Below are 13976 nucleotides of genomic sequence, written 5' to 3' on the forward strand. Positions count from 1 at the left end.
TCTATACCCGTCTACAACATCTGTCGTCCATTTTTTAAAGGACTTCAAGCACTTAGAACTTCATCACAGGTAAAGGGAGTAGGAGAAGAGCCTAGCGGGTGAATGTTAAAAGGGGACGCCGGTGGATGTTTTTCAAGAAGCTGTTAAAAAGTAGAAGCGTTGATGGTGGAAATAGTATCATCAGAAGTCAAAATTCGGACATTACCGCTTATATCACCAAGATCTAATTTTTCAGAGATCAATTTATAGCGGAAGGAGTAGGATTAAAGAGTTAAATGGTAAAATCATCAATAATGGTATTTCCAAAATTGGACACTTTCTCCTTAATTGAGGCAGATATATTATTTATTCTATTTTTGGGTTTAACTAGGACTTGAAAACAAAAACTCAGGTCTAATCATAAGGGTGTTGAGGAGAAATCAAAATTCATTTTTTATAAGAGACGTGAGGAACTTTGAAATCGATTCTCGAGCTGTTATAGGGATCCTAGGTAAAACTGGGGGCTTATGTGAAATAAGGAATAAATCAACAGAGTTAGGGACGACAATCAGAACTGGGGTCACACGAGTGAGGAGATATAATAGAAGGATCTGGGAGGGAAAGGAGGGGGAATTTCCCAGAATTAAGGCAGAAGGGTGAACAATGTTTCCTAAAAGTGCCATTCAAATTAAGCGAAATTATTTTTAAGCACGCATGGCAACAGGCGTTTACCATGATATAACTTTAGATGAGAGCTTAATATGTAAAATTAAATGCCTGTTTATAAATTATTCCTTCATTTATTCCACAAGGTAATAAAATTAAATACAAAGTAAAATCAAAAAATGGGAATCGATTATTTATTTTAAAGAAAACGGTTTCAATTTAAAAATTAAATAAAATATAAACGATATTAAAATAAAAAATATTTAAAAAAAACAAAAAAAGATATAATAAAAATTATATTAAAAAAAATATATACAAATTTTGTTGTCTATTTCGGGTGGTATATTTTTTTATTATTTATTTTAAATATTAATAAGGGATTGGTTATATTTGTTTATGATTGGTTAATTTTTTATTTTATTTATATATAAAAAATATGTATTTTTCAGAGGTCCAACCCTTTCTGCCATCTATGAGTCAAATCTTCAGGCTTACATAATATTATTTTGGCTAACTTAGTCGGGTCGTTTTTAAAAATCGACCTGAATAGGGCTTTTTAACAACCTTACAGGCAATTAAATGTTTATAAAGTTGTTTAGTAAGTAAAAAAAACTTATTAAATTATTATGGGTAAATAAGTGGGCAAATATTTATTTATAAAGTTGTTATAAACATAATATAATAATTATTTTTATTATGTTAAATATTTTATAAAATGAAGATTAGCATATAAATGCCTAATAAAAAAAATTTTTTCCAAATATAATATTTTTTTGTGTAGAAAAAAAGACACAAGTTCAAAATTTAATTTACTTGAGTTCACAACCATGAATAAAAACTATAATAAAACCTCTAACATTCTGATTTTTCAAAATAATCATGTTTATAAATATTTTTATTCTAAATATTAGAGATCTGCAGAGGCATACCATTTGTACGGCCCGGCTCAAATTTATATCTTAAAAAAATTTTCAACCCAGCCCAGGTTTTATATTTTTAGACCCGGGATTTTTAATTTTTATAGAATAGCATTTGGCCCAGCCCGGGTATATTTAAAAAAATTAATGGGTCATTCCAAGTCAAATGGACCAAAAAACGAGATTTTCGGACAAACCATCTCTAAAATGAATAAATTTGGCGACGGTTATCTAAGTTGTATATTTTAGTAAAATCAAAATTTTAGAGTTAGCTCAACGAAATCCAAACATATACGCCTTCAAAGTCGAAAATCGTCCAATGCGAGATTTTATTAAATCTTGTTTTTTTTAAAAAAAATAGTTAGATAGAGTTACAAGTTATATAAAATTTTTTAGCCCTTAAAATTTTACATTGAAAAAAATCGAAAAAAATTATAATAGGAAGCAATTTTTTGGGTGTTGATATTCTCTTAAAATGGTTATTACCTTTATATTAAACTATTTAATAGAAATCTTGATAACCATTTTTGTTTTTTTAATTTTATTAAATTTTTTATTATTTCTATAAATAAAAAATAATAATACAGATGGCGTTAAATTCAAAAATCATTATAATATAATAATATATCTATATTATAATTTTCCGATGTCCTCACTACGTCATTGTGACGTCATGTCATCGCTACGTCATGTCATCGTTACGTATTTAATTATTTTTATTAATTTATTTATTTTTTATAAAAGCAAAACTCAAATAAATAGCAACTATTATATCCTGGTAAGTAATATTTATAATTTATAAAAAAATTTATTTTTTACTTTTTTTATAGGTGAAATATTTTGAGAAGAAAATCCAAGAAAGCAAGACTCAAATAAAAAGCAACTATAATCTGGTAAATAATATTTTTAATTTATGATATCAAAAATTAAATATCATTCAATTATTAATTCAACCCATATTCATTTTGAGAAGAAAGGGTAAATAATATTTTTTATTTATAAAAATGAGTTTTTACAAATCAAACAATCATATACCCTTATTTTCCAAAAAATGAGTTTTTACAATGGCTAATATCAAAAAATAAATATCATTCAATTATTTCAAGTAAATTAAATTATAAATGCTTATATTTTTTTACATTTAGAATACATCAATTTTAACTTATGATGATATTCCCACTCTTTCTAGAGAGTTGAACCTAATATTGATTCCTCTGCAGGTTTAATACATTAATATTTTTAAAATTATTCTTATGCTTTTATTTTAGATAACAAGCCCTGTCTTCACCTCTCTTAATAATTGTACAGATGCTGATTAAGCAACTATTTTCCTGGTAAATTATTATTTTTTATTTATTAAAATGAGTTTTTACAAGGGTTGATATCAAAAAATAAATATCATTCAATTATTAATTCAGATTTTGAGAAGAAAAGCAAATTAAGGGTAAATATTTTTAATTTATAAAAATGAGTTTTTACAAATCAAACAATCATCATACACCCTTAGTTTACAAAAAGTATAACATCAATAATTTAAACTTACCCATTTCAGCTATACACATTCAAAATTATTATAAATATTTATGAAAATAGTTTCAAAACACAAAAGATTAACCCTACCTTTTTTTAAACAAAAATGTGGTATAAAACAAGGATGTGCCACCCCCCATTATCAATCTACTAATTAGTGACATCACAAATACCAGTAACCTACAAAATGTAGACTGACTATGCTACACCAACAACATATATATCATTATTGAAGATGTCACTAACATTAATTATTATAACAATAGTCTCAAATAATATGTGAAAAATCAGCCTGATAAAAAATTTAAAAAAACTATTCTATTTTCCTTTCCTTCCCTTTTAATTTCTTTTATTATCTTCGCCTTTCTCAAAATTTTTAATTTCCTATTTCTTTCTCTTTAGCTTCCTTTCCCTTTTAATTTCCCTATTTTCTTTCCATTTACAATACTTAGTATGATATTTTTTATAATTTAAATAAATTTATATATCTATTTTAAACATCCTACGTATTTTTAAAGCTATCCATTTTGCCGGGCTGCACAATATGTCCTTTTATCTCTGATGAATAGTTTGTCAAACTAACAGAAAAATATCCAAAGTACATTATTTTTAGTATTTAACTAAATTAATATATCAATTTTTAAGGATCCTACCTTTTTAAAAGCTTGCCTTTTGTCAGATCCACAATTGCTTTATTCTCCATGCTGATTATTTTGTATAACTCACCAAAAAATAAGTACATTATTTTTATTATAAATAATTTTTTATATCTATCCAAAAAATCGATATATATATTACAATATTTTTTTTATTCAATTAAAATTATATATTTATTCTTAAGGATCCTTACCTTTTTAACAATACTCCTTTTTATTCTTACTAATTTTTTTTGTATAACTCAATAAAAAAGACAAAACGGGGTTTTCTATCTTTAGGATTTTACATTTATTCCAAAACAAAATACATACTATGGTATTTATATTATTTAAATTATTCTATATCTATTCACAAGGTTCCTATTTTTTTTTAATTTGCCAATTGGACTCTCCGAATGGTATTATATTTTAATCCTACCTTATAAAATTAACTTGAGAATTGTTTTGTTTTTACTTTAGTTAACTATCCCCATCTTATTTTCTCTTTATAATTGTTAAAATATTGATATATCAGTCATTAATAATGAACAAATGCAAAATAAATCTTTAGAAGAACATGATAGGCTTGATAACTCTCCAAAAAAAATTTTTTGACTATAGCCCTCAACTACTAGAAATATACTTCTAATATTGACTCCTCTACAGGTTTACAGTATATTAATGTTTGTTTAATTTCAACAATAGTTTATTTATATTTGTGGCTGATTTCTTTATTTGTCTAGGCTAACCCAATCTTAATCCCTCACATTGTTACAAAACATGATGAATCTATTATTAAAGATAAGCAAAGAAAAAAATGGCGATTCAACAAAAGCCTTACCAGTTACTGGTGGCCAAGATAATAAGGAACTGTGAACTCCTCTGGAGGTTTATTTTGTTTTTTATCTAATGTTTTATATCTATATGTTTATTTTATATTCACCCAGTTGCCTCCAAATAATATTTCTATCACCACTACCACAATCCATATGCCACCTCTGCCTAATTTTTAACAAATATAAGCATTTAATTCCACTATCATTCACCTCACTAGGTATTATATAAATAATGTTTTATCCGATTCCCTAAGGAACTTTCATGAATATTTAGAGGGATTTTCAAACGATGTGTAGTGCGGCCAATTTCATTAACATTATTAATGGGAAAATATGCGGTAGTTTTGTCATGGCCTTTAAATACTTACGACCGTTTTATGGTTGAGTTGACAATGTCGTTCATGATTCTATTTTAGAGGGGTATACCAAGACTGACACTTTGGCAGAAATATCATTTTGCGTTCTTCTTTTACCAGTAGCCCAAGGCCTCAGCTTTATCAGGACGCAATGGGTGTTGTACACTGCTTTGGTAATTCGTCATTATTCATTACTTTCACCTACAACCTTAAATATGATGATATTTTACATTAATTATTTCCTCTGCAGACGACTGCCCAGATTTATTTTGTCGCTTTTTCCATCAAAAATTAAAATGTCATAAAGGATTTGCTCTTAATTTTATCACACACACAAAATAATAATTAATCCTCATCATTTTTTTAAAAAATTACCTAAATTTATATGGCAAGAAAAACAAATTTCTTAAAAAATATATAAATAAATTGCATATAAGTTTCATTAGTATTGAATGGCATTTTTGTAATTTAAATAGATAGCATTTTTTGTACTTAACATAAAGATATAGATAGCCCTTATCAAATTTTTTGATAAAAGGAGTTAACCCACTAATTGGTAAATCCGAGATTTCCCCTTCATGTGATGATAAATTATTTAGAAATTTAACTATCTCCGGGTTTGGGAAAAAGTTTTGAAAATTAATATTAGACTGGGCTTGGAAAATATTCCTCAAGATTAATATTTGCTTGCACCTGACTTGGGAATATCTTTTACAAATTATTATGGGCCGGGCTAGGAAAAAATTTTCAAAATTATGGGTTGAGCTAGGCTTGAGAATTTTTTTAAAAAATTATAAGGTCTTGGACGCTCGGAAATTTTTTCCAAATATTATGAGCTTGGACCTGGCTTGAAATTTTTTAATGTTAAATGTTAGTCTTATGTAATCAGTAATATATTTACAAATAATTTTGATATTGGGTAAAAGCTCATTTAAATATATTTTGACTCAAAAAATAGTTTCCACTCTTAGTCCTAATGGGTTGGACTCAATGACATTGGTTGGACTTGACCTAAATGGGGAGGGAGGGGGGTTAAAAATAATATAAATTGGATATGATTTTTAAATAAAAGGTATCTTTCTTAAAAAAACGAATATCTCATTCACCGTCATTTTTGACGGGCTATCTACTAGTTTAATAAAAATATGAATTGTATTGTATTAAAAAAAATTTAAATCCATTGAGCATAACCAATATGACGTCCTGGGGAAATATGTAAGCAAGCAGCCCATACAGATATGATTATTATTAGAGTGCTATATTGTAAAATAAACATATTTTAAAAAAAATACCTTTTGTTTTTAGCGTTTTCATTTTTACGATAATTAAGCATTACCTGAAGAGATAATTTGTAAGTAAGTCCTGTCGCTGTTATTGGATCTACTATCGTTATTAGTGTTGTGATTTGATACAAAACATTTTCATATTTTTTAATTTATTTGCAAATAAAATTAATCAAGTTGCAAGGAATTGTTACAATAACATTTATATATTCTTATAAATTTTTACAAGTTAAATAACTTTATTTACAAAGAATTAAAAAATATGGAAATGTTTTCTATTAAATCTGACAACACTCTATTTGATTAGTGGGCAGCCATCTTTTTTCCTCAATCGTGGGGTAAAAGAAGGATGTTGATGGTCCATGGGAATGTAAAATAGAAATATATATCTATAATTCATTTCATTTTTTTTATTACTGTGGCTAACCACCAAAAATCTTCATAAATATATGTGATCGTTTATTTAGGACTATGGTCTGGACCGATCTTTTTTCCATACATATGTTTATGATGATTTTTGGTGGTTAGCCACAGTACTGAAAATGAATAAAATTACTGAGGAGATATATATTTATTTTTTACAACCCCATGGACCAACATTCTTCTTTTACCCCACAAGTTTCGCCAAATATCAATGATAGTAGATCACAACCGTGACAGGATATACCTACAAATTATGGCCTCAGGAAACCATTGAAAAGTACCAAGTGAAATATGATAAAGATGATCTAGATATTTTTTATAATAATTTGTATATAAAATTTTAAAATGTTTATTTTACAATATAGTATCCTAATAACAATTATAATGATTTTTTTTTATTTTAATACCAATACAATTTATATTTTTATTGAATATATTTTTATAATGATTTTTGAATATAACTTCATCTATATAAATTTTAGAAATAGTAAAGATTTTAATTTAATTAAAAAAACAAAAATGGTTATTAATATAAAGGTAATAAACATTTTTAGAGAATATCAAACCCAAAAAATCCCTTCCTAACAGTATTAATTTTTTTATTTTTACCAGAAATAAGAAAACTCTTTGAATTATTTAATTTTTTATATATTTTTCAATGTAAAATTTTAAGGGCTGTAAAATGATGTAAAATTTGTAACCCTGTCTAAAAAAACAAGATGTAATGAAATCCTGCATTGAACGATTTTCAACTTTGAAGGCAAATATCTTTGGATCTTGTTAAACTAGAGCACTAATATTTTGTTTTTATTAACAATTAGCCATTCAAATCACTGGTCGATTTGTCATGGAAATACCCTTATTTTCTCTGACAAATATCATGTATTATGCCCCCCAAAGAAGAAATTCAATTTCCCTTTTCAATTAAATCCCCTGTTCTTTTAGTTTGTTATGTCTTATCTAAACCATATTAGCAAATTTGTATAAATTTCAAGATGATAAAACATTCATTATAAAAAATTGTTTTTTTAGAAAAAATCCCATCTATATTTTCATAAGTATTTAAAAACAAATCCATAATTAGTATTTTTTAGCCTAAATTTGTTTCCTTTTTTTCCCCACTGGAGACTAGGAATTGGGGACAAATCCACTAAAATTTTTTTATAATAATCTACCACAATCGAATCATTTTTATGCTAATTAATAGAAAATAAATTGAACAATAAAGGGATTTTTGCAAGTTCTTTGTTAAATATTTGGTAGGACAGTGCTGGTCATATAATATCAATCTACACTAAAGCAATATATTATAACGTCACAAATATTAATTTTAATGTCACAAATATTAATTATATTAATATATGAATCAGTGGCATCACTAGAAAGAAGATATTAGGGATTAACCCCAGGGATGTGAACCCTTAGATGAGGGTCCAGATCCGGGTACAGGAATAAAATTTGAAAGGACACGGGTCCAGGGAACATAAAAATAATGACTTAAAATAAGATTTTTTTTCATCATTTATTATTATTCAATTTATACATATTCATAATTTACAAATGAAAAATTTTAAAATGTAATAATTTATATTTTAAATGTTTTATTCTCGCACAAGCATAATATCTTCTAAAATATCATTCTTGAGATTTCCACGTAAAGTAGACAATATATATTTTAAAGATGAAAATTCACGTTCTACCCTTACCTAAAATAGATATCTTTATGAAATTAGTGTTTATGATTCTAGATAAGATATATAATTCTGGAATATTGAAGAATTTTTTGATCCTCCTTTCTATCTGATGATAATTTGACTTTTTTTTCTCCTAAATGTAAAATCATCAATGTTGCAATCATTATTATTTTTTTCACTACAACCAATAGGTATTGTCGTAGCATCCAATATATTGTAAATAATGGAGTTTTGCTTTGCCATAAATCCTTAAGATGGTCTTTAGCCATTTGTTTTTGCTCAATACTCAATAAAACTTGATATCGAGGGTTTAAATATATAGAAGTGTATACAACACTATTTTGCAAATATTGTTGCTCTCGAATTTTTATGTTTTCTAATATTTTCAGGGTTGGCATGTAGGTCAATTGACCCGTCAAATTCGGTCAATTAACCGGAGGAGTATTTGACCGGTCAAATACTCTAAAATATTAATGGCGAATAAATATTTTGATATAATTAACTAGTATGCATTAAAAGCATGTTTATCAATCTTATTAGGTTACAATTATTAAAAAAATTATTTGTATCATGAATTGTTAAAAACAAAAGAATTTTTTTATTATTAAAATATAAATATGTAATTTTTCTAAATATAGTAATATTTTTTTGCCTAATCATTGCCGTTTCTCGCCTTCTTTATTTTTTCCAATTCATTTTTCTTAAAAAAAATAAAAATACCCGATTTATTATAATCATAATATAATTTTTTCATTCTTATTTTTTAATAAATTTAAATTTTATTTAATATTTAGCCGAGTATAAATTATATTAATTCTCATTTGTTTTACTTACACTTGCTATATTTGGTTTTTAAAATTAATTTTCATTTTAATTGTTCTGGTCAGATTTACGGAATATTATTCAATTCTGGTAAAAAGTTATATATATTATATTTATAATATTAAGAAATTATTGGAATAATTGGTCGATAATTATAAAATAGTTAAGATTGATTAACTTTACAATTTAGGGATTATGGTCAAACCAAAGCATCATGTTTGGAAACATTTTCAAGAAGTTCGCGATGGTAAATCAATTAAAGCGGTGTGCAAGTTTTGCAAGATGTCCTATATCACCCACGTTGATAGAATGGTCAAACATTTATTAACCAGCTGTACTATGTGCCCTGTTATAATTAAGGAAAAATTTTATTCAAATTCCAAAATATCAACCTCCAAAAAATATCACAAATGTAATTTGTAATACTTCTAAGTCTAACTCTAATGAAGAATTGGGTGAAATTAGTGAGAATGATTATCAAATGAACAATATTTTGTCTTGTGACTCAGGAGAATTTGATTCCATTATTTCTAATCAATCTACAAGCAAGGCGATTAAATATAAATCTCAATCTTGTATAACCGGTTTCATAGATAGAATTAATCCCAAAGAAAAAAATGAGCTGGATCAATTGTTTGCAAAAGCTGTATATGCGAGCAATTTACCTTTCCACATCACTGAAAATCCCTACATCCAAGAATTTTTTAAAATACGTCCTATTTACACATTACCCAGGAGAAGGCAGCTGGCTGGATATCTTCTAGACAAAGCGTCAGGTGATATGGAGGTGAGAGTTGCAGATATAATAGATAAAGCTCCTTACTTATCAATTGTATCAGATGGCTGGAGCAACATTAGAAACGAGAGTATTATTAATTTTATGGTGATGACGCCTGTTCCAGTGTTCTACAAATTTCTAAATACTGAGGAAAATCGCCATACGGCAGATTATATTGCCCAGGAATTTAAAAATGTAATTCATGAATTGAATCCGGTAAAAGTATATTCTTTAGTTACTGATAATGCCGCTAACATGAAAGCTGCCTGGAGAATTCTAAAATCTGAATCTATTTATAATCATATACAATGTTATGGTTGTGCAGCGCATACATTGCAGTTATTCTTTCGCGATTTTGAACGATTGAACGCCTTCAGTCACCATATTTCAATAATTAAAAAAATTGTTAAATTTTTTAAGAATAAACACATACCAGCTGCAGTATTTTCCCGTAATAAGAATCTTCATGGCATACCATCTACATTAAGTACAATTAGCCAAACAAGATGGGCATCGACAATAAAATGTATGGAGCAAATTCAAATATGCAAGAAAGCTCTAAAAGCATCAATTGTTGAAGAAGCTGTTTGTAATATTTGTCCCATAGAAATTACCAATAATATATTAAACGAAGAATTTTGGACGAAAAATTTAAAATTTTTAGCTATACTCCAACCTTTAGCTACCTCATTGTTGAAAGTGCAAGGGGATAAATGTACTTTGGCCCAAGTAAAAAACGAGATGCTTAATTTGGAAAAACACATAATACAATCATGCCATGATTCTATATTTTCTCCATCTCAAGAAAAAAAATTAAGGTTATGTTTGAAAAGAGAAAAACTGATCTAAATATATGTGCTCACAATGCTGCTTATTTATTGGACCCCCAATATCAAGGGGAGCATCTTACTAATACTGAATTTGATGAAGCATGTAATATAATACAAGAATTGGGTATTTTACAAGGTGGTGATATTCAAAATATTTTGAGTAATATAGTAAATTTCAGAAGCAAAAGCGGTATATTTAATGGCCATAATATGTGGAAAGTTGTAACTTCCATAAGAAACAATCAAATTTCGGCGTCAAGTTGGTGGAATGCATTTTGCCCACCTTGCCCATTAAGAGAAGTCGCTAATATTTTACTAACATTTCCTAGTTCGACTTCTTCTTCTGAAAAAAATTGGTCGGTTTGGGGCAATATTCACACGAAAAACAGAAATAGATCAAAGGCTTTTACAGCAAGAAAATTAGTAAGAGTGTATCATAATTTAAGATTGATTAAAAATATTAAAGAAAATAATGATATTGAATATGAATCGGAACAAGACTCTGCCACGGAGGGTGAAACATTGACTATAGAATGAAAAAATATTATGATATTTATTATTATACATAGATTTATTATAATATTATATAAATGCAAAATAAAGTTAATATTGGTGTAAAAAACATTTATTTGAATTTGACCGATCAAATGCACAACCCTGAATATTTTATATAAAAAGGACTGTAAATTTTTCTAAATCTAATCGGCATCTAATCCATATGCCTTAAAATCAAATAAACATAATTATTCTGATTGTAATCTTAATATTGTAGGCACCAATCATCTTCCGACAAAATGATTTCACATGCTCCTATAATAAAATCATTACAGAAATATTTCAAACTTAATAATCGTTCTAGCATCATACAAATTGAGGACCAACATGTTGTGCATTATCATTTAAATTAAAATATTATTACTTGTACTAAAAATAATTCACTTTCAAAATAATCAACGTATTTCTATAATATAGCATATTGATAAATTTATATAATAAAATATTATTACGCTGGAAAATAATTTATGATATCAATCTCTAAATAAAATGGAAGTCCAGGAAGAAAATTGAAAGAAAAATGCAAAGATAAAATAGATGATTCCACAAAAAGGTAATAAAATTTTAAAAAATTTATATTTTTTAAAATTTTTATGGCACCTAGAACCCTTGGACCCTCCAATTTTAAAAAGGATCCAGGTTTGGGTTCAGCCAAAATATGAAGGTTCAGGGTTCGGATTCACATCCCTGATTAAGCCCATCAAAAATTTCCAAAATACAATTGAAGCAAAAAGGTTAAAAACAATGAAAGCAAAAAATGTATATTAAAATACTGGTAAAAGAATATTCTGAAACAAACTCTTGGTTAATTAAAAAAAATATGGTGATTCCCTTAAAGAAATTATGTGATATGATTATATATATAATTTTTCCCATTATAAATTACTCAAAACTCAAGGCATTACTAATGAATCTAAAGAATTTCTCTTTCTATTTCAAATATAATTATGGCTTCTTTTTGAGGACCAAGCTAAAAATAGTTGACCATTATATTTTAATGATTTATAATAAGATTTTTATTCAAAGTAGATATTATTATGTTATATATAATTTTATAATGATGTTACACAATATTTCATTTAAATTGATAATATTTGATAAAGTTAAATAAACTAACATGAACTCAAACCCAATTTTTTTTCAAAAATAGGCTTGGTTTGGGTTTATTATTACTTTGAAAATGGGTTCCGATCAAGGTTAGCAAAAATGCTCATTGAAGCTGGTTCATATAATTGGGTTTGGTTAAAAGCCCTGAAATTAGATTACTAATTTAATTTTGAAATAAAATGAACCCAAGAAGCTCATAAAAGATTTTGAGAACAATCCTGATTAAGCCACTAGATAAAAAGAGAACATGATTTTTTTATAATTGGTCAATATATATAAATACATAAATTAAATAATTAATATAGAACTATTAATGTTATTTCAATATCTATAATATATATCATGAAGATGAATTATTTTTAAGATTTTCCCAAAATTCTTCTCTTTTACTATGATCTAAACTTAGAGTAGAAGAATCATTGAAAATTTTGGAATAAGCTATAATATTTATACATATAGTAGAAATAAATAATAAAAGTTACCTTTAGAAATTTTATTTTTATTGTCAAGTTTTAAATTAACTTTGCATATATTTTCAAAAAAAAAATCAATTACTCTAAAATTATTTTAAAATAACAAAATAATGTTTATATAACTTTGTATGTTTGATATGGGACAATATGTTTGGAAAATCAATTTGATGATCATCATATATTTTAATCTGTTCTTTAACAATTAAATTAATAAATTTAAAAATGTAAAGAAACTTATAATATCATATCTTTCCTGCTGATCACAGATATTTTTATCAATTTGTTTTTCATTACCATATTGTGGCTTATCCAATAAATCTTTCTTTGTTCTCAATTGATCAAATTGGGCTATTAATAAATACTTTATATTTAAAAATTGAATTTACTTTGTAGATTATTTATTTTTCTATTAAATTTTAATTCTTGATTCCGCACGTCATTATATAAAAGATGTTTATAATCATCTGGAGGAAATTTATTATAATTTTCATTGACTAGCTTATTCAAAATTGTAATTTGCGCCAACATAAATTTGAAATGTACAAAGATACATAAAAAATCATTAGTTAAAAGGTTGATTGACATTTCCATTGAAAATATGTCAGGGCAGATGTAGTGCCATTTTGCACGTCGATTAAATGACCTTAATTTGCATTCATATAATGATAAATAGAAACAATATATTGAAGTGCAAACTAGTGTTGTTAAACGGCTCGATATTAAAAACCTCGATTACGATTTTAGGCAAAATAATAATTATCTAAGCCTCTAAATTTGGTAAATAGACATCCAGATTATTCTGCCTCTATGAGCAAAATCTCCAGGCTTACAAAAAATTATATTTATTAAAATCTTAATTGGGCCGTTAAACGGCACTAGTCTAATTCAAACCAAAAAATAAGCTTACAACTAACTCCTACGTATGGACACTTTTAATTAATGATTCGCTAATCTAGTAATATAACACTGATCTAATCATTAAAATATTATGCTGTAAGCGTTACATCCAAAAAAACGCGTTACTTATTATGTCTAGAAAAGGGGGAACGTTAGATAATAAAAATATAATATATTTTTATGAAAATTTTATTT

At 26.4% G+C, this 13976-nt stretch overlaps 1 long non-coding RNA gene across 1 annotated transcript; it reads left to right on the forward strand.

The window, feature by feature from the left end:
* Nucleotides 1-2734: 2734 nt before the first annotated feature.
* LOC135927352 (uncharacterized) lies at nt 2735-3667 on the forward strand. Its single transcript, XR_010572057.1, has 3 exons — nt 2735-2782; nt 2831-2896; nt 3611-3667. It is a non-coding gene; the product is annotated as an uncharacterized LOC135927352 (long non-coding RNA).
* The last annotated feature ends 10309 nt before the right edge of the window (nt 3668-13976 follow it).

Source organism: Gordionus sp. m RMFG-2023, chromosome 3, assembly GCF_954871325.1.
Source record: "Gordionus sp. m RMFG-2023 chromosome 3, tfGorSpeb1-WG-v2, whole genome shotgun sequence".
Classification (NCBI taxonomy): Eukaryota; Metazoa; Nematomorpha; class Gordioida; order Chordodea; family Parachordodidae; genus Gordionus; species Gordionus sp. m RMFG-2023.